This window comes from Gorilla gorilla, chromosome 3 (genome assembly GCF_029281585.2).
Source record: "Gorilla gorilla gorilla isolate KB3781 chromosome 3, NHGRI_mGorGor1-v2.1_pri, whole genome shotgun sequence".
In the NCBI taxonomy this organism is placed as follows: domain Eukaryota; kingdom Metazoa; phylum Chordata; class Mammalia; order Primates; family Hominidae; genus Gorilla; species Gorilla gorilla.
The window spans coordinates 57,400,946-57,422,296 of record NC_073227.2 but is presented as its reverse complement, the minus strand read 5'-3'; the positions used below and the strand labels follow the sequence as shown (position 1 = coordinate 57,422,296).

At 35.9% G+C, this 21,351-nt stretch overlaps 1 pseudogene; it reads left to right on the top strand.

Moving 5' to 3' along the window:
- The first annotated feature begins 2,322 nt into the window (after nt 1–2,322).
- On the top strand, nt 2,323–19,873 carry LOC101136601 (UDP-glucuronosyltransferase 2B4-like; annotated as a pseudogene).
- The last annotated feature ends 1,478 nt before the right edge of the window (nt 19,874–21,351 follow it).

Sequence of the window (21,351 nt, the reverse complement as noted above, 5' to 3'; positions counted from 1 at the left end):
ACCTTCTCTGTGCCCTGCAAGCAGAAGTGATCACTCAGGGTATGGAAGGATCCCCTGTCCTCTATGCAGCATCAGAAAAAGGTGGGCACTGGCTTGACAGGGATCTCTGGTTCTGTGCCCATCAAGGCTCTCTTTGCAATGCTGCAAAGGCTATCAGTGTGATTTGAGTGAATGTGGTGGGGGGTCATGGAGGGACGCACTGCACTCCTGTGTGCTGGTGGGTCAAGTACAGCAAAATCCACCCATGCAGACATGCACTCAGCAAAGTGGTGTGAGGAGTTTCTCAGGGGAGAGGCTCAGTCGAAGCTGCAGTATGGGAGGGAACATGCAGACTGGTACACAGTTGTAGGGACTGCGTCACTGGAACTCTCTGTCAGTCAGGCCTGGTCCTCTGTTGCAGAAACTATGGTGTGTTTCTGGCTGCCCTGTAAGTAGGCATGGCAAGGCTGGGGCCCCAGGAGAGGGTAGAAGATCAAGGAGTCTCAAATCAGACCAGCCTCATCTGATGTGCAGGATCACCATGCAGGGATCAGGTCTGACTGTTACCCAAGGGCTAGGGTCTTTTATTCATGAAAGTTGAACTTACAGAGATGGCCACACAGCTGCAGATTCTCCTGCACCCACTGCTCTGGGCTCCACATCAGTTGGCTTGCTGCTTTGCTACTTTGTTTGTTCCTGTGGCTTCATCTCAGAGAGATGCAAGCCAGCAATGGCTCAGTGTCTTTGCTCCTTTGTTTGTCCAAGGGAGTCAAGGAAAGTTTCACTGCAGATGCAGTGGCTGAGAGGCTTTCTGTTGCCCCAGTGGCTCTCTCCAAGGAGTTGCCAAGTTGCTACTAGCTGGATAGATTGGGCAGGTGTTGGCTAGAGACCCAGGCCTGGAAGATCTGCATGATGAGGACATACAGGAGCAGGCAACCACATTACACTCTGATCATTTTTCTGTAGGGCTGCTGTGTTATGCTAGGGGCCACTCCAGTCACTATTCACCTCAGATTTTTTAGTACCTGGAGGTATCACCAGTGAAGGCTGAGAAACAGGAAAGATGGCAGCCTGCCCTTTTCTCTGGTAGCTCCAACCCAGGGAGATATGGACCTGTTTCTGCCACAAACATACCTCGAAGAGGTGGCTGGAGATCCCAGTTGGGAGATCAGACCCCTAGTCAGAAGGAATGGTATCAGGGACCTGCTTAAGGTAGTCTAGCCACATTTTCATAAAGCAGCTGTGCTTTGCTGGGGGTACACTTCAGCCCTTGGTTGCCTTGGACACTCCAAAGCTAGAAGGCTGGAATGGCTAAGTTGCCCAAACAGCAAAGATGTCAGCCTGCCCTGCCCCCTGGGGTCTCTTTACCAGGGATGCCTGGAATCTCTGTCAGCCTGTGAATACTAGTGATGGTAGCCAAAAATCCCCGTGGGGAGTCTCCACCCGGTAATGAGGTCGAGGGTCAGGAACTCAATTAAAAAAGCAGTCTGGCCCCATTTTTATATGGCTGCTGTGCTGTTCTGGTGTATCATTTTCACCCCAGTCAGCATGGGTTCATCAAAGCTTACAGACTGGAATTGATAAGTCACTCAAACAGCAAAGATGCCGGCCCGTAACTCTCTCTGGGAGCTCTGTCACAGGGAGTTTTCAAATCTCTGTAGACACAAGAACACTGGTGGGAGTGGTTGGAGTCCCCTGTTGGGAAGTCCCACCCAGTGAGGAGGAACAGGATCTGGTACCTGCTTAAAGAAGCAGTCTGGCCATGTTTTTATAGAGCAGATGTGCAGCAACTGGGGAATTCCTTCCACCAAATGTACATTTGGACTCTCCAAAGCTCGAAGGGCAGAACAGCTAACTTCCACAAACAGCAAAAATGGCAGCCTGCACTGCACACCATGCCTCAGTTGAAGGTGCTGTGTGGTATATAAATTATATATAAACAAAATATACAAAAAATTATTTGAACCATGTTTTGTTATTTTATCTTTAGTTCTGTGTCAAACAAAATGCACAAACATGGACCTCTCATGACTACATTTCTGGAGACTTTTCTAAAATAAATTACATAAGACAAGTGATGTGTCCATACAAGAACATTGATATTAGCTCAAAGATAGCACTTATAAACATAAAGGGACATTAAACACACTTGTGTAAATAGATCATCTACCTTCATTTATCTCCTTGACATCTACATACTCAGACTGTTAATCTAATGATAATATATTTCCTTTGAATTGTAAAAGTTACATTTGAACTTCGTGATTGATTTATCCATGGATATAACCATAATAAATGACAGAAAGAAACAGCAAATGGAAAAAAGCATTACATTGCACCAGGATGTGTATGAAATGGACTTCAATTTTGCTGCTGATACAGCTGAGCTGTTACATTAGCTCTGGAAGCTGTGGAAAGGTGCTGGTGTGGCCCACAGCATTCAGCCATTGGATGAATATAAAGACAATCCTGGATGAGCTTGTCCAGAGGGGGCATGAGGTGCCTGTACTGACATTTTCAGCTTCCATTTGTTTGATCCCAACAGCCTACCTACTCTTAAACTTAAGTTTATCCTGCATCTTTAACTAAAACTGAGTTGGAGGACATCATCATGCAACTAGTCAAGAGATGGGCAGCCCTTCCAAAAGACACATTTTGGTCATATTTTTCACAAGTACAAGAAATCATGTGGACATTTAATGACATACTTAGAAAGTTCTGTAAGGATGTAGTTTAAAATAATAAACTTATGAAAAAACTACGAAAGTTAAAATTTGATGTTGTTCTTGCAGATGCTATTATTCCCTGTGGTGAGTTGCTGGCTGAGCTATTTAACATACCCTTCCTGTACAGTCTCCACTTCTCTGCTGGCTACACACTTGAAAAGCACAGTGTAGGATTTCTGTTTCTGCCTTCCTACATACCTGTTGTTATGTCAGAATTAAGTGACCAAATGACTTTCATAGAGAGGGTAAAAATATATGATCTATCTGGTTTATTTTCAATTTTGGTTCCAACCGAATATTTAATATGAAGAAGTGGGATCAGTTTTCCAGTGAAGTTTTACGTAAGTAATTTTTTCAGTTGGTAATATGGAGATGTAACTTTCCTGTGCCTTTGAAGCTGAGCTTATATAAAGCAATAAAGTCAGGGTCCTTTTTTTTTTTTTTTTTTTTTTTTTTTTTTTTTTTTTTTTTTTTGGTGGAGTCTTTCTTTGTCTTCCAGGCTGGAGTGCAGTGGTGCAATCTAAACTCACTGCTGGGATTACAGGCATGTGTCAGCACACTTGGTTAATTTTTTTGTATTTTTAGTAGAGATGGGGCTTCACCATGTTGGCCAGGCTGGTCTCAAACTCCTGACCTCAAGTGATACACCTGCCTCAGCCTCCCAAAGTGCTGGGATTACACGCATGAGCCACCACGCCCAGCTGGTAGTGGAGTATTTCGTAAGTGAATTTATGAAATGAAAACACAAGATGATCTATCAATTGCACAAATATTACAGAAAAGCTTAAATTATAAGTTCAGTTAAAACCCTGTGGCCATTGCTCATACAGAACATTCTAGGAAGTCATAAACCTGTAAATTAGTGCACCTAATATTTCTTTAAACAATCACACATCTGTTTTACTATACATATTTTTATCTTAAAAAAGTCGGACCCGTCCACAAACATCTTACCGAATGCATACATGTATATTGAGTAGTTACACAATTTTCTACCACAACTATCTATGTAACATTGCAGAAATTGTTTTTCCTTGTACACCGCAGTTTCTTTATTCTGAAATTAAAATATGTCCCCATGTTACCAGAAGGTTTCCTTCACAGTTGAGAGAAATAGTGCTTCTGTCTCAAATGCAAAAACCAATAAGGGCAATTTGTAGTTTCTAATGTCTCCACATTCCTTCACTAAAAGATTGGAAATTATTCATTTTAAGACCAATCATCTTATTGAAGTCTGAACATTTTTCTATCTATATAGTTTTTTAAAAAAAATACTATGTCTGTTTACTACAAAATATGAACCAAATTAAGGTTGGATACAAATCTCTATTTGAATAATTTCTCAAAATTTTCTAGCTGTAATTTTCAAATATATTTACTTAAAAGCTAATATGGTTAATACCTTAGCATAAATCAAAAGCAGTAGTTGGTACAAGGATTTCAGCCACACTCTCAAAATAGCCCACAGTTCACTTGAATAACCAAAGATAAAAAGATTAGCTTAATGAACTGTGGAAACTAGACTATTTCTTAGAAAATTATTTTTATGGGTTAGGCAGAATTAGTTGATCATGGAGCTCAAAGAGTTGTTTAAATGTTTATATGCTACTATTGAAGTTTTAAAGCATAAAGAAATGGATGTTTACTTCTCTATAGATTATTTTAATAATTGTTTGTGATTGTGAGTATTCCGATGTGACATTAGCGATGTAGTTTACCCTCAGTTTGCTTTTCTTATAAATACACATGGGCAAAATATATAATACATAAAAAATAAATTATGTTTATATTTGAATATATGTTCCTGTATTTTAAAGTACAGACACTTGGTCTACATTTTTGCCTACATTATTCTAATCCCTTTCAGAAAATTACCTAATGTAATTATCTTGTGTCATCCACTTTTTCTTTCATTTTTCCTCTCAGGAAGACCCACTACCTTATCTGAGACATTGGAGAAAGCTGACATACATATGGCTTATTCAAAACTCCTGGAATTTTCAATTTCCTCATCCACTCTTACCAAATGTTGATTTTGTTGGAGGACTCCACTGCAAATCTACCAAACCCCTATCTCAGGTAAAGATAATTTTGTTGATTCGGTTTTGTTAGCTTTGAATTTTTAGTAGGAATGACTCTACTGTCTTCCTGCAGAGTGTCTGACTTAGAAAGAAAGATGGGAAGTGGGTGGGGTAAAGCAGATAGCAATTAGGAACTCTTGTACTTGTTGATTTATCGATACCATCACAAGTACGTGAGTTTCATCATTATTATAGATACAGAGGGATACTAAGGAGACTTTGAAAATAGGGTTGGTTAAATTAAAGCCTTGATTATGCAACACGTAAGAAGGTATTGGTCATTCATTAAGAGAATGTTTATAAAAGTTTAACAAAAACCACAGGCAAGAGGAAAAAAAATAGACACAGTTTCTGTCCCCACACACATTACATTCTATTTCAAAAGATAGAATATGTACAAGTAATAAAAATTGTGCAAAAGCTATTATCTCATGCCAAGATAGCATCAGTGGAGATAATAGAAAGTATCCTGGACTCACTGATAATGAAGCTGACAGCTGAACAATGTGCAGAAATTGGTGAAATAATGAGGAGGGCAGAAAACACAAAAAGAAAAAAAGGTAACGTGTTCAGGAAAGTTCTCAAGACTCCAAGTTTAGTTTGCAGGGACAGGCTGAGTGAGAATCAGATGATGCTGAGAGGCAAGTTAGAGCCTGATACTTATTAGGAGTTAAAATATTTATGAAGCACCTTTGGGGACTACTAAAAAGAGTTAGGAAATGAAGATATATGATAAGATTATTTAAAAAAAGGAAACAAAGAAAGAGCAGATCATTTGGGAAATTTTGCATGGAATCTGGTAGCAGATGATGGAAAAGTGGACTAGAATGTTGGACTAGAAGTAATTATGCCTACATTTGCAGTAATAGTACCCACTTCATATTGTGTTTTGTGGAAAAAATGTTAATACACACAAAACACTTAAAATCTCTCTGTTATATAGTCAGTGATTCAGAAATATTAATTTTGCAATTATGGTTATTTTGTTATGATTACTAACACTATTAATTACTTAACATGTGCAAGTCACTTGAGATACCATTCTTCATTTAATAGAACCAGATTGTTCAGCACATCAAGATTACGTTCTCTTGAAAAGTCGTGGAGGACAGATATATTGTGGACTTGAATAAAAGTAGGCATACTAGTTTTGCTAGTAAGATGCGTAAGTTGACATTCTAAAATTCTACTGTAAGTTATGAGGATTTTAAGTATTCTATCTTAAAAAGAAAATAGTTACTCAACAATATAAATGTGTACCCTTAATAATATTTGCAGCCAAACCCAGTGTTCACTTGATTTTACTCAAGGATGTAACTCATTCTACACTGAGATATCTGACGTTTACATCTTAGAACAGAAACATGCCCTATTAGAGCAGGTGTTTTCAGCCTTATGACAAGCAACTTAGTACAGCATCCTGGTTGAACTTGTGTCTAGACGCCAAAGCTCCCTACAGAGAAGCATGGAGAAAATGAATGATGCACGTATTATAAAGACCAAATAATTTCTATCACTTGTATCTGAATAGTAATAAACTTAGTTTACAATAATTAAAGAATTCTGTCTACTTAGAAGATGATGTTCTTTGTAAAGGAACACAAGAACCTCATACATTTTAAATTAGTATCATACTTTTAAGACATAGGTAGAAAGTAAGCATTCTTTAATACATTATTAAGTAATCTCTTAAGATTCTTGTCTACATAAAACTGAGAATTTATTCCATGGGTAAAATACAATATCTATGTTGAATGCAAATTGTATGTGCTTTATAACTTTCTAAAGAGACAAAAGCTGAGGTAAGACTAATAAAAATTCTATGCCACCCTACCCTACTATTGAAAGATTTCCCTATTCATATTAAGGGAAAGTGATAGTGCCAATAGGAGGGGGAAGAGAATAGGAGGTGTAGAAGGATAAGAAAAATGATGACTAGTAGTATAATAGTGATAATTACTAATAGCAGCTGTTGTTATTAACTTGCAGAAAGATTTGAATGCAAGTCAATGGTTGTAAAGTTGGTTCTCTAATTGTTTATTATGTAGAATAATTGTTAACCCAAGTTGTTTTCTTTTAAATTAAATATTAGATTCTCATAATATATGTTTATATTTTAAGAGAAAAAGACATTTGGCAAAATATTTCTAGTGATTTAAAAATGCACATAATCATTGGTTTAATAATATAGTTTCATGTAATCATACTGAGAAAAAAATGAATCAGGATGTGCACATTTAATATTTATGGAAAATATTCATAAAATTCACATTGGAAATAATCCAACATCTTAAATGAAGGAATGACTAAAAACTTATACTATATGCATACTATAGCCTTACAATAATTTTATCAATCAAATATTCAATTACACTGTGAGCCGTAATGCAAGTAAAGTGTAGTAGAAAATGATAAATATAACAAGATGACAAATTTTTTGTAAGAGGAAAATGTATATACAATAAGGTTAAAACTTTCTAAATAAATGTCATGAGTGTACATGTGTAAATAGAATAAAAGCCATGATGAGAATATACATATTTTACGTTGGTAATATCTCTAGATAGAAATTTTAGAAATATTTCCTTTTCTTTTTGAAACTTTTCATACTTTTGTTAAATTACTTACAATGATTTTGTATTATTTTTATGAAGTTGTCACAGAGTCTGAAACAACCAGTCCACATCAGTGATGAATCAGTAAACAGAAGTTAGAATACTTCAACACTGGGTGGATGAAGAAGGCTCTGGGCATCAAGCCAGTGAGAGTAAACCCTGAACACGAGTTACAGTAAATGTGGCAACAGGTAACTGCAATCACACAAAATGTCTAGATGCCCCATGTATTATCTGGAATAGTAGTACAATGACTCTCACATAAACATTGATGTCTTAAGATTAAAAATCATATTTGAAAAAAACATACAGCAATATATGGTCTTCACAGTCAATATTTGGATTTTTTTGTTTGTTTTATAAACAGCAGTTAAAAAAAGTTTTACCCTAATGATTAAAACTGAAAGTTTATAAATTTAAATATTGGCATAGATTGGAGAAAGCAAATCAGAGTAAATATCAATCAATTTTAGCCAAGTACATCTTCACCAAGAAGTGTAGTGTGAGTGAGCTACTCATGAGGGTGACCAGATCTCCCCTGTGGAAAGCGCTGGTGGCCTCTCCCATTATGGTGCAAGTGCTGCTGCCTCCGAGACACAACAAAGTGACAATGAGAGTTCCTCACAGGCAGTTATAAATAGAACATCAATTTAACAGTGTGATTTCAGGGAAAAGTTATTCCACCTAAAGAATCACCTGAAAAATATGATCATTCAACTATCTAACTATATACTGTACAATTCAGTATTATAAATGAGACTCTCAGTACTAATTCATAGAAATTCCAAACCACAACCAGATTCCAGAATGTCAGTGATTCTTAACCACCACTTTTTACTGTTACTTTTTTTCTTTTTTGAAAAAACACTGGGAAACTCTGAGAAAATTTTAGTGAAGTGTAAAGGATTATAGAGGAAGATAAATGTAGACAAAAAATCACCCCAACTGTGAGTAACTTTTCCTCAGTGTTTATAGTTAGGGAAGAAAACCATTGATAGCTTCAAACTAAAACAATTCTATAGAAAATGTTGCAGGAAGTGAGGGACCCCGAACAGAGGGTCCAGCTGAAGCCACGGCAGAACATAAATTGTGAAGATTTCATGCACATTTATCACTTCCCCAATCAATACTCTTATAATTTCCTATACCTGGCTTTAATCTCTTAATACCATTATCTTCATAAGCTGAGGATGTATGTCGCCTCAGGACCCTGTGATGATTGCATTAACTGCACAAATTGTTCATAAAGCATGTGTGTTAGAAAAATATGAAATCTGGGCACCTTGAAAAAAGAACAGGATAACAGCAATGTTCAGGGAACAAGGGAGATAAACATTAGGTCTGACTGCCTGGGAGCCAGGCAGGACAGAGTCATGTTTCCCTTATTACCAAAAACGGGTAAGAGAAATATCACTGAATTCTTTCCCTAGTAAGGAATATAATTAACAGCACTGGGAAAAGAATGCATTGGGGGGGCGGGGCTAAAATGTCTGCTCTGGGAGTGTCTGTCTTATATGGTTGTAGATAAGGGATGAAATAAGCCCTGGTCTCCTGTAGTGCCCCCAGGCTTATTAGGATTAGGAAATTCCTGCCTAGTAAATTTTAGTCAGACTTGTTGTCTGCTCTCAAACCCTGTCTCCTGATAAGGTGTTATCAATGACAAGTGTGTGCCCAGTGGGACATGAAACTTCATCAGGAATTCTATTTTCACCCTGGCCTTGTGACCTTGCCCTGCCCATTTGTCTTGTGATATTTTATTGCCTTTGAAGCGTGTGATCTCTGTGACCCACACCCTATTCGTACACTCCTTCCCCTTTGAAAATCACTAATAAAAACTTGCTGGTTTTGCGGCTCAGGGGGCATCACGGAACCTGCCAACATATGATGTCTCCCCCGGACACCCAGCTTTAAAATTTCTCTCTTTTGTACTCTTTCCCTTTATTTCTCAGACTGGCTGATACTTAGGGAAAATAGAAAAGAACCTACATTTAAATACTGGGGGCTGTTTCCCCCAATAAGAAAACCTGCCTGAAATAAAGATATGTGATTTAGTAGAATGACAATATAGAATTAAAGCCAAGTAGTGCCACTTTCCAAGAACCTATATTAGTAACTGTAATATTATAAGTGAAGAGTCTGGGTATAGTGTTTTCTAACATTATCTCCCTGACTACTATGTAATAGCGCCATTTCATTTCTCTCTTACACACACACACAAACATGCACACACACATATTTACATAAACACACTTAGTAGAGGCCACCTGTCTCATATTATACATCTTCTTGATAAGAAACTGAGTGATTGGGTCAGTTAAAAGACATAATTTCCTCCAATAATTCCTGATAATACTTGATTTTCTCTCTTTAGTAATTTGTACCAATTCTTTCAGTAGTGCCTGCTGTGCTGTTACTCTTTTGTGATGGAACAAATTCTTTTTTCACAGGAAATGGAAGAGTTTACCCAGAGCTCTGGAGAAAATGGTGTTGTGGTGTTTTCTCTGGGGTCAATGGTCAGCAACATGTCAGAAGAAAGGGCCAATGTAATTGCATCAGCCCTTGCCAAGATCCACAGAAGGACAGATAAAGTTCCTTATTGGTGTGGAAAACTACTAAAAGAGGCTGTTAAAGGCTATAAATAATCCAATTATAGAAATTTCCTTCCTGGAAATGTAGCTCTTGGGAAAGCACTAATTATCAGATATTAGTTCAAAATAAGAAATGTACATGAAAGATGCTAAAGTAATACAAAGAGTATAATCATGGGTAGTAAATTTGGTACTAATATTGTGAACAGGAAGAAATATATTAAGAGGTGTAGGTAAAGTTTTGATATTATCATGATATTGAGGTCACATAAGAGATATCACCAAATTATTTCCCTGTCATCTGATCCTTATGTTTAAGGATTCCTGAGGAAATTATACACACTATAGATGTTATCAGAAGAAGTTACATTTTAATGGGTGACTTCACTAGCACAATAACAATAGCAGGTATTTCAAAATGTCTAACATGCATCATGCAGTTTAGGCTTGCCATATAATCCAGCCTCATATACTTCCTCTACATTTTGGAATAGGCCTATCTGAGTGATGTTCAGGGTACTATTCAGAGAAAGAATGGCCTAGGCTGACAGACTTAGTCCAAGTTCTCACCTAGCCAGGTAGATTTAGAAAAAGAGAAAAAGCAGCCTCCCTTGCTGGACTGGGCCCAGCCAATGTCTAAAACAGGAAGATGAAAGAAAAAGGATGGAGATGGATCCTGACCTGAAGGTGGATCCTGTGCTGTATAAAATGTGGCCCCACAAGGACTCAGCACTGACTATCAGATTAAAATTCCTCCCAATGGAGGCAGCAGAAAAAAATATAGGAAGGAGTCAAACAGAAGGAAGCCAGGCGGGGAACAGGTTCAGATGCACCCTCTATAATACATAGTAGGAACATATTTTCTTCTGTATAGAATAAAACGGTGACTTTTGTGTATTTGTCAATTACTTTTTAGCTCCCTATCTGATATAGTCTCCTTGCAATGACCTCTACTGAAGTTTTTTGCTGAAAACTCAGTTATTTTAATACTGATATAACAAGTAAAAGTAAAACACTGTAAATTATTTATCAGTTTATGAGGATTGCTTGGGAATTCCAAAATTAGTAACTTAAACATAAGAACGTCTTGGCTATAGTAGAACATATTAATCACTGTTGTCAAAGCTTTGTAGCACATTGTCTAAGTGTTAACAATCTGTTGACCAAATTCAGAAAAATATGATTTTGAATTTATTCAACAGCTATATCTTTATTAATGATACCAGCAGGTTCCTCATTTCAATGCTGAAAAAAAAACAACGAAAATTAACAATACTGATAATACTCTGAATTTGTCTCAGAAATTGTCCCTTGAAATTTCTCCCGGAAGTAGTGCTTGATAATTCATAATTTCAAAGAAGTTATACATGCTACCTTTGTAGCATTATTTCATACAATTAGCTTATTTTATCAACTTGCTTTTTTGTCAATCAAAGAACACCAAACCCTAATATAATAACTTATAGACAAGCAGAAATACATGAATTACTTCGTATATTACTAAAAATGAATAAATTAATATTTAATTTGGAAGATGAAAACTAGTATAAAATACATAAAATAAAATAAACATATAGGTCATTACTAAATTGTTACTGCTTATTCTCACTAGAATTATAATGACTATTTAAATTTTTTCATACGTATAATTTTTTAGAATTTTTATGTGCTTAAAATTAAATTTATTTTATTTTTTAAATTTTATTTTAAGTTCAGGGGTACAGGTGCAGGTTTGTTACATAGATAAATTTGTATTATGGGGGTTTGTTTTACAGATTGTTTAATCGCCCAGTCATTAAGACCAGTACCCATTAGTTATTTTACCTGATCTTCTCTCTTCTCCTGCCCTCCACCCTCCAATACACCCCAGTATGTTGTTCCATGCTATGTTTCCATGTGTGCTCATCTTTTAGCTTCCACTTAACAGTGAGAACATGTGGTTCTGTTTCTATGCTAGTTTGCTAAGGATAACAGCCTCCAGCTCCATCTATGTCCTGTAAAATACAAATCTTGCTTTTTTATGGCTGCATAGTATTCCATGGTGTATATGTATCCCATTCCATTTTCTTTATTCAGTCAATCATTGATGGGCATTGAGGTTGATTCCATATCTTTACTATTGTGAATACTACTGCTATTAATAAACATGTGTATGTGCCTTTATAAGAGAATCATTCATCATCCTTTGCGTATATACCCACTAATGAGATTGGTGAGTTGAATTGTATTTTAGCCTCTAGGTTTTTGAGGAAGTGCCACACTGTCTTCCACAATGGTTGAACCAACATAAACTCCCACTAACAGAGTATAAGCATTCCTTTTTCTACACAATCTCGCTAGCATCTATTACTTTTTAAGTTTATAATAGCCATTATGACTGGTGCAAGATAGTATCTATTGTGATTTTGATTTGCATTTCTCTAATGAGCAGTGATGTTAAGCTTTTTGCATATGATGATTGGCCACACATAGGTCTTCTTTTGTAAAGCATAGCAATTTTTTAAATACTTGAACTTTTCATTGATAATCTCATTTTTCTAAGCTATTATTTGGAAAATCCTGACTTCCTTATATACTTAACTAATTATAGAAGTTAAGAAAATGAAATGTTGGCATTCTATTTACATCAGTCTTTGAGTAGTTTTATTACCTAACATCCCCGATCTCATTCTTAATCTCTTTAGAGTCCTAACATTCTCTAACTTTGGAGTTCTACTAACGGAATAAGATATTTTCTTTACTGTAGCAGGTTCTGTGGAGATTTGATGGGAATAGACCACATGGCTTGGGACTCAATACTCGAGTGTACAAGTGGATACCCCAGAATGACCTTCTTGGTATGACTCGGGAGTAGAAATACTGAATATATTAGTACCAGCTCATTAGAGTGTGAATAATTAATCATGAAATAAGCTTATTCAAAATGTGTTATGGAAAAAGATAAATAAAATGAAACTTCTTTATATTTATTTTCCAGTCCTATGGGGCACATAATAAGCTATAATTGTTGGCATTTTATGATATACATTCACATACTTTATGGTCAGAATCAGAGTATTTTTATTTCAGGTGTTATTATTTCTTGCAGAATTTTTTATTAACATCATAGATTGTCTCTTTGTCTCCTATTTCTATAACTTTACACTTGTTCTTTCTTTTTAGGCAAGGTTATTTCAAATGTCACTAAAAATAACAGCTCTTCTGCTATCACCAGGAAGTCTGAATTTTCTATAGGATTAAATTCCTAATCTTAATCATAAAGTGATGACTCATTTCATGATGAAGTGTGACCTGTCCTTCCTCAATCCTAGCACCACCACCACCCCACTGCCTGCTGCCTTGCACATCTCACATATCACATTCTGTGACTGCATTTAGGAGAACACATTATTACATGTCCTTCTCTTTTCTTTGCTTCTTTTTATTTTGCACATTTAATTTAGATTGCACTTTTTCTTTAGTCCAACTGGTAATCTTGTTTAATTTTTTTTCAGTCTGAAGTCACACACAACATATAGCTTTCACTTGTATCTCCAGCAGAAGTATGTGCTCCTTCCTCTGAAGTCTGAAACACAATTTTAATTTAGTTCAATGTTTTAGCTAGAAAACACTGTCACTTGAGTGTTTAGTTGTGCATTTCTCATTTTATTCCTATGAGTAATATTGCTAAAACTTATCCAATCCTAGGTCATCCAAAAACCAGGGCTTTTATAACTCATGGTGGATCCAATGGCATCTATGAGGCAATCTACCATGGAATCCATATGGTGCACATTCCATTGTTTGCAGATCAACCTGATAACATTGCACACATGAAGGCCAAGGGCACAACTATTAGATTGGACTTCCACACAATGTCAAGTACCAACTTGCTCAATGCATGAAGCCAATAATTAATGACCCTTTGTGAGTATAACAATTTTTTTACTAGATGGTATTTATAGATATACCTTATCTTCTCAATAGTATGAGTTTCATCCTTTCTTCAAGAGACTAATTTTGAAAGAATTTAAATGATGTAACCAATCTGAAATCTTCTTTTATTTTTGAGCAGTTATTTAAAAACTGTGTTTAGAACTCCATACATTTAATGGGTATCCAATAGTGAAACAATTTTTTACACAAAAATAATTTTCAAGTAATATAGATAATATAAAAAAGACAGTTTTAAAAAAATTATATGATCAATCCACGGTAGAAAGGAAGGATAAACTTAAAGAAATATAATAAAATGTTTTAATTAAATATCCAAAATGTCTAAAAGTATAACTATTTTCTTGCTGAAAAATTCATTTTTATTCTTTTCATTATTGTAACAGGCTTGATAATTAATTTCCATGACTTAAAATCCACCTATTTAAGATTTAAAATCCCAATATATTTAGAATGCTTATGAGTCATGAAGCCATCTGGAATCACATAATTTAGGATGTTGTGTAAATGACTTCTTTCACTGAGCATAATTTTTGGGTTTTTTTTTAATAGTTTTTAGATTCATTCATGTTGTAGTGTGTATTAATACTTCATTTCTTTTTACAGTAGTATAATATTTTATAGTATGGATATGCCATATTTTATTTGTTCACTTATCAGTTCATTGGCCTTTTGATTGTTTCCAATTGTGGCTACTAAGAACATTGCTACACGTGTTTTTGCATAAACATGTTTTTCTTTCTTTGGGATTGATACTGTAAGTGGAATTGCTGCCTCATGTGGGAACTGTATGTTTATCAAGAACTGCTGAACTGTTTTCCAAAGGTCTTGTTCCATTTGTCATTCCCACCAACAGTGCAAGAGGGTTCCAATTCCTCCACACTGTTGCCAACACATGTTATTATCTTTTTGTTATAGCCTTCTTAGTGAGTGTGAAATGATCTCTCCTTGTGGTTTTGGATTGGATTTTCATTACAGCTAAAAATGTTGACCATTGTTATATGTGCTTACTGACCATATATCTTCTTTGGAAAAATGTGTATTCCAATCCTTGGAACATTTTTAAACTTTGCAACTTGTCTTATTATTGAGTTTTAAGAACTATTTATATAGCATGGATATAATCTTAGATATACACTTTTCAAATATTTTGTTTCATTCTGGGTGTGCTAACATTTTACCCTTTTGATGATGGTTTTTGAAGCACAAACATTTTAATTTTAACAAGTTAAATATTTAATAATTTATTTATTTATACTCCAAAGGATACAATGTGCAAAATGTCTACCCACTCCAGCTACCATAAATTCAGCATTTATAACTACTATCAGTAATGTTTTCATGTAAGACAGGCATCACCTAAAGGAATATTTTTAAAACAGGTTGTACAATAAAACAGGTTGGACCAATATAAAAGAAATATAAAATAAGGTGGTTTATTTAAATGTAAATATACAGATACTTCCATTAAATCTAAACAAACTTTAAAAAGAAGAGCAAATAATGAGTAATGGCATAAAACATTAGAAGAACACAGTTAACAAATGAAAACTTGTAACATGATACACACACACACATGCATGCATATATATATGTATTATATATATCAACTAAAAGACACATTTTCTTAGAGCATATTGAATTGTTAATAATTATTTGAAGTGACATGTGGTGGGCCATACATGAAGACTCAGTAAATTTGAAAAGATTCAATATCATAAAGAATATATGATCCAGCCTTAGTGGAAGTAAGGGAGATTTTTAAAAATATAACTAAAATATCTTTAATTTTGGAAATTAAGAAAATACACTTCAAAAAAATTTAAAGTCCTGCCTCAGCCTCCCCAGTAGCTGGGATTACAAGCATGCACCACCATGCCCAGCCAATTTTGTATTTTTAGTAGAGACAGGGATTCACCATGTTGGTCAGGCTGGTCTTGAACTCCCGAGCTCAGAAGATCCACCCGCCTTGGCCTCCCAAAGTGCTGGGATTACAGGTGTGAGCCATCGCTTGAACCCGGGAGTTGGATGATGCAGTGAGCCAAGATCATGCCATTGCACTCCTGCTTGGCCAACTAGAACAAAATTCTGTTTCCAAAAATAATAATAATAAATAAATAAATAAAACTTAAAAAATTAAAAATTAAGAAAAAAACAAAGTCAAGAAGTTAATCATAATTAAGCATGCACTTTTATCTCAGCAATTCTACTTTCAATTATATACCCAACAGATATGTATAAATATGTAAACCTAGTGCTATATACTACATGGACAGGAAACAGGAAATACTGGGTAGAAGAGGTCTGTTCCCCAGTAAAGGTCCCACCCTCAAGCCTGAAAACTAAATGAGAACAGACATTCTGTTTTTGAGGCCCAAAGTTGCCTTTGGGCCCACCATGCCCCCCTATTCTGTACCCATGTAAACCCCAAACCCCCGGCACAAAAAGAAGAGCAGAAGAATGGCAGAATGGTGCATCAGAGAGAAGAGAATGAATTTCTGAATGTAGAGAGTAGTTCAGCTGGGGACAGTTGGAGAGGAGAGGAGATTAGATGCTGGATGGCTAAACTCCAAGGGAAGATCATCTTCCCACTTCACCACCATTCCAGCTCCCCATTCATCCATCTGAGAGCCACCTCCACCACTCAATAAAAACCCCTGCATTCATCCTTCGAGTCCATGGGTGACCTGATTCTTCCTGGACCCTGGACAAGGACCTGAGTACTAACAGGGCACTGGACTGGTTAACACTTAAGCCATCAGTACATTGCAAGGCTAAAAGAGTACACTAACACATACCCACTTGGGCTTTGGGAGTTGTAGACACCCACCCCTGGATGCTGCCATGGGGCCAGAGCCCAGGGGCGCTCGCCCAGGCTCCTGCACTTGCCTGTCTGCGTGTTCCCCCTCCCGTAAGGGGCTTGAATGTGCATGGGGCCTGAACAGATGAGCCACACAGCTGTCGCACATCTTGAGGGGGAGGCACAGAACTCTTGCATTTCATATACAAGAATGTTTATGACAGAATTATTAATATTGTCCAAAAATTATTAGCAACCCAAATGTCTATTGGTCATAAAATGATGACATAATCTGTGTTTTAGCAATCAACAAAATACTAAACAGCAATGGAATTAACCAACAACGGCTACACAAAAATTTTAAAAAATAGACTCTAATGAATATATGTCACATAATTCAATTACATAAACAAAGGAAACTAACATATGATATTTGAAGTCAGGCTAATATTTAATTGGAGGACAAAAGTAGTTAATAAATGGTTCAGGAAAGGAGAGTTATTCTAAGCAGGTTGTGATATCCTACACCATCATCTGAGCAGAAGGTAAATTGGTATCTTCTCTCCAAGATAATGTTCAAGATGATCTCACACTTTTGACCTATTCACTTAGTGTATGTATTTTGATCTTTTCCTTTTAATATTTAAAGTTTTATTTTATAAGATATATAATGTATTTAAAATTCTGGGAATCAAATATCAAAATAAGCATAAAACAATAGAGAAAATCCTAGAGGTTCCATCATAGGGTGGCCAGGAAAAGCCTATCTTAGAGGTAATACTTAGAGGGAAACCTCAAAAAGAGATAGAAGCATGCCTTGGGTTGTTGAAAGAAAGTGTTCCAAGAGCACGAGACAGGGGGCAAAATGTGTAAAGATGCTATGATGAGAACACTTTTGGTACTTTAAAGAAAAATAGAAGGCCAATGTCTCTAGAAGACATAGTGTGTATGGAAAAAGTGTTAGGAGAAGAGCTTGTCAGTGTTTGACATTGCAGGTCCTGTAGACCAAATAACGGAGTTGGATTTTATTCTTAATATGATGAGTAAGGCAAAAATCTTAATCAGGGGAGTTGCAAAATCTGACCTTTAATTTCAAAAATTTCATTCTGGCTACTGGGTAGGAAACAGGAGAAAAATGGTGGGGTAGAAGCAGAGTGACTAGCTATGAGCATTTCACTGACCATGGCACAATTCCTTTTAGGAACTTAAAAATGGTAATTCTCAAATTGTATTTTCACTATCTTTCCTAAAGCACTTAAAATTGCTCACGATGTTGAGCACATTCTCATATGCCTGTTTGAGAACTAAAAGAGTGTAATTGGATTGTTCATAACAGAAAGGATAAATGTTTAAGGAAGGATGCCTTATTCTCCATGATGTGATTATTTCACATTGCAACCTGTATCAAAACATCTCATGCAACCCATAAATATATGCACCTAGTAAGTACCCACAAAAACTAAAAATTAACAAATTAAAAAATAATAATAATTGCCGTTCTAACTGGTGTGAATGATATCTCATAGTGGTTTTGATTTGCATTTCTCTGATGGCCAGTGATGATGAGCATTTTTTCATGTGTTTTTTGGCTGCATAAATGTCTTCTTTTGAGAAGTGTCTGTTCATGTCCTTCGCCCACTTTTTGATGGGGTTGTGGAGGGGGGAGGGATAGCATTGGGAGATATACCTAATGCTAGATGACGAGTTAGTGGGTGCAGCACACATGTATACATATGTAACTAACCTGCACAATGTGCACATGTACCCTAAAACTTAAAGTATAATAAAAAAAAAGAGAAAGCAAAAAATAATAATAATAATAATAATAATAAAATGGCTCATATTTGCTTTGCCTGAAAGAAATTAGTTTTCCTGACTTTCCATTTTACTTCAAAAAATTTGTCAATGATAAAATTCCAATTTAAAAGCCAAAGTTTCTATGATGACTCAAACTAAATTGTACAAATTCTATGTCAATTATATGTCATTTACTCTGAATCATTTGGCACTGTAAAAACCTTTCACGGGCCAGGTGCAGTGGCTCACGCCTGTAATCCCAGCACTTTGGGAGGCCGAGGCAGGTAGATCACCTGAGGTCACGAGTTTGAGACCAGCCTGGCCAACATGGAAAAACCCTGTCTCTCTCTACTAAAAATCCAAAAAGTAGCCAGGCATGGTGGTGTGCGCCTGTAATCCCAGCTACTCAGGAGGCTGAAGCGGGAAAATCTCTTGACACCACGGGAGGTGGAGGTTGCAGTGAGCTGAGACTGCACCACTGCACTCCAGCCTGGGCAACAGAGTGAGACTCTGTTTCAATCAATCAATCAATCAATCAATAAAATAAAATAAAATAAAAACCTTACATGGATTTGATATGCTCAAGAAAATAAACTTACTTTCAATTTTGGTATCTCTATGTTTATCCTTCAGATATAAAGAGAACAACACTATGAAGTTATCACGAATTTGACATGATCAACCAGTAAAGGTTGAGCAGTCTTCTGGATTGAATTTGTCATGCGCCGTAAAGGAGCCAAGCAACCTCGGGTTGCAGCCCAGGACCTCACACGCTTACAGTAACACTCCTTCAATGTGATTGGGTTCCTGCTGTCCTGTGTGGCAACTGTGATATTTACCATCACGAAATGTTGTATGTTTTGTGTCTGGAAATTTGCTAGAACTGGAAAGAAGGGAAAGAGATTAGTTGTATTTGAAGCTTGAAGCTGGGAAACCTGATAGATGGGACATCTTCAGTTTATTCCAACAAGAAAGATTATGATGCAAGATTCCTTTCTTTCTGTGACAGAAAATCTCTTCAAAACATACTTACTTTGTCAACTAAAAATTTGTTTTTCAAAGATTTAATACCTGTTTAATGGTTAGAAATACTTTTTGTCAAGAAGGAAAATACTGGCAAAAATATTAAATAGTATAAAGCCATATGAGCTGATATTAAAATTTGTCAAGCTTATATTGAAATTCATTGCCCTCATTCACAAGTTACATGAAAAATTTTTTACTGAGCTTAACTACATTTCACATATTGTGCTTAAACACAAGCATATTAAGAAGTCCACTGACAGTATCGGTTCTATTTTGCAAATACTCAGATTACTTTGGCTTCATTTTGAGCAGGATTTTCATATTTTAACTGTCGTTAAAGGAACTATTAAACAATTGAATTGTATAAAAAATCTCTCTCTTCCTTTTGATATTTTGAGATGAGTAGTGCTGCTTGGCCTTTATGGTGCATACTGCTTCAGCGTCAGTTTTTTCCTAAAATTTATAGCAAAAATGTTTATTGTTTTAGAGCTTTAGTCATTTCCCAGTGGAACGTATGTGGAATTAGAAATATAGCAACCACTACCTGCTTCCTACAGTAATACTGAACTATTTTACAAAGTCTTTGATTCTATGGCCAATTCAGGCTTTCCATGTGATATCAACAAAATCAATACACCTTTGTCCAAAAAAGAAAATTTAAAATGGGGAAATGAGTGAGTGGTGGAGAGAACACCAGACTAAAAATCAGGAGAGTTGGGGTCCAGTCCCACTCTTCTGCTGAGCCAGTCTTTCACCCTGAGCCTCAGTTTACCCATTGTTTCTGGTCATTTAAAAATATTCATCTGTTTGATTGTATTCTCATATTTTAAATTATTTCAGTAGATTTTAGGGAACAGGTGGTGTTTGATTTGATGGATAATTTATTTAGTTGTGATTTCTGAAATTTCGGCACACCCATCACCCGAGCAGTGTACACAGCACCCAATGTACAGTCTTTTATCCCTCTTCCCACTCCAACCTTCTCTGAGTCCTGAGAGTCCATTATATTATTCTCATGCCTTTGAATTTTCATAGCTTAGCTCCCACTTATAAGTGAGAACATCCAATGTTTAGTTACCTAATCCTGAATTACTTCACTTAGAATACTGGTCTCCAACTCCATCCAGGTTGCTGTTAATGGCATTATTTTCTTCCTTTTTATGACCGAGTAGTATTCCAAGGTGTGTGTGGGGGGGTATATATATATACACACATACATATCATATTTTCTTTATCCATCCATTGGTTGATGGGCATTTAGGTTTGTTCCATATTTTTACAGTTGGGAATTGTACTGCTGTAAAGATTTATATGCATAAGTCTTTGCAAATAAAGACTTCTTTTTTTCTGTGTAGATATCCAGTAGTAGGATAGCTGGGTAAAAATGTAGACCTACTTTTAGTTCTTAAGGAATGTCCATACTGTTTTCTATAGTGGTTGTACTAGTGTATATTCCCACCAGCAGTGTAAAAGTGTTCCTTTTTTACCACATCCATGCCAATATTGTATTATTTTTTGGTTTTTTTAAATGATGTCCATTCTTACAGGAGGACAGTAATATTGCACTGTGGTTTTCATTTGCATTTCCATGATAATTAGTGATGTTGAGCATTTTTTTATGTTTGTTGTCCATTTGTATATTTTCTTTTGAGAATTGTCAATTCATGATCTTAGCCTAATTTTTGATGGTATTATTTGTTTTTCTCTTGTCTGTTTGAATTTTCGTAGATTCTGAATATTAGTCCTTTGTCAGGTACATAGTTTGTGAATATTTTCTCCCACTCTGTGAGTTGTCTGTTTGCTCAG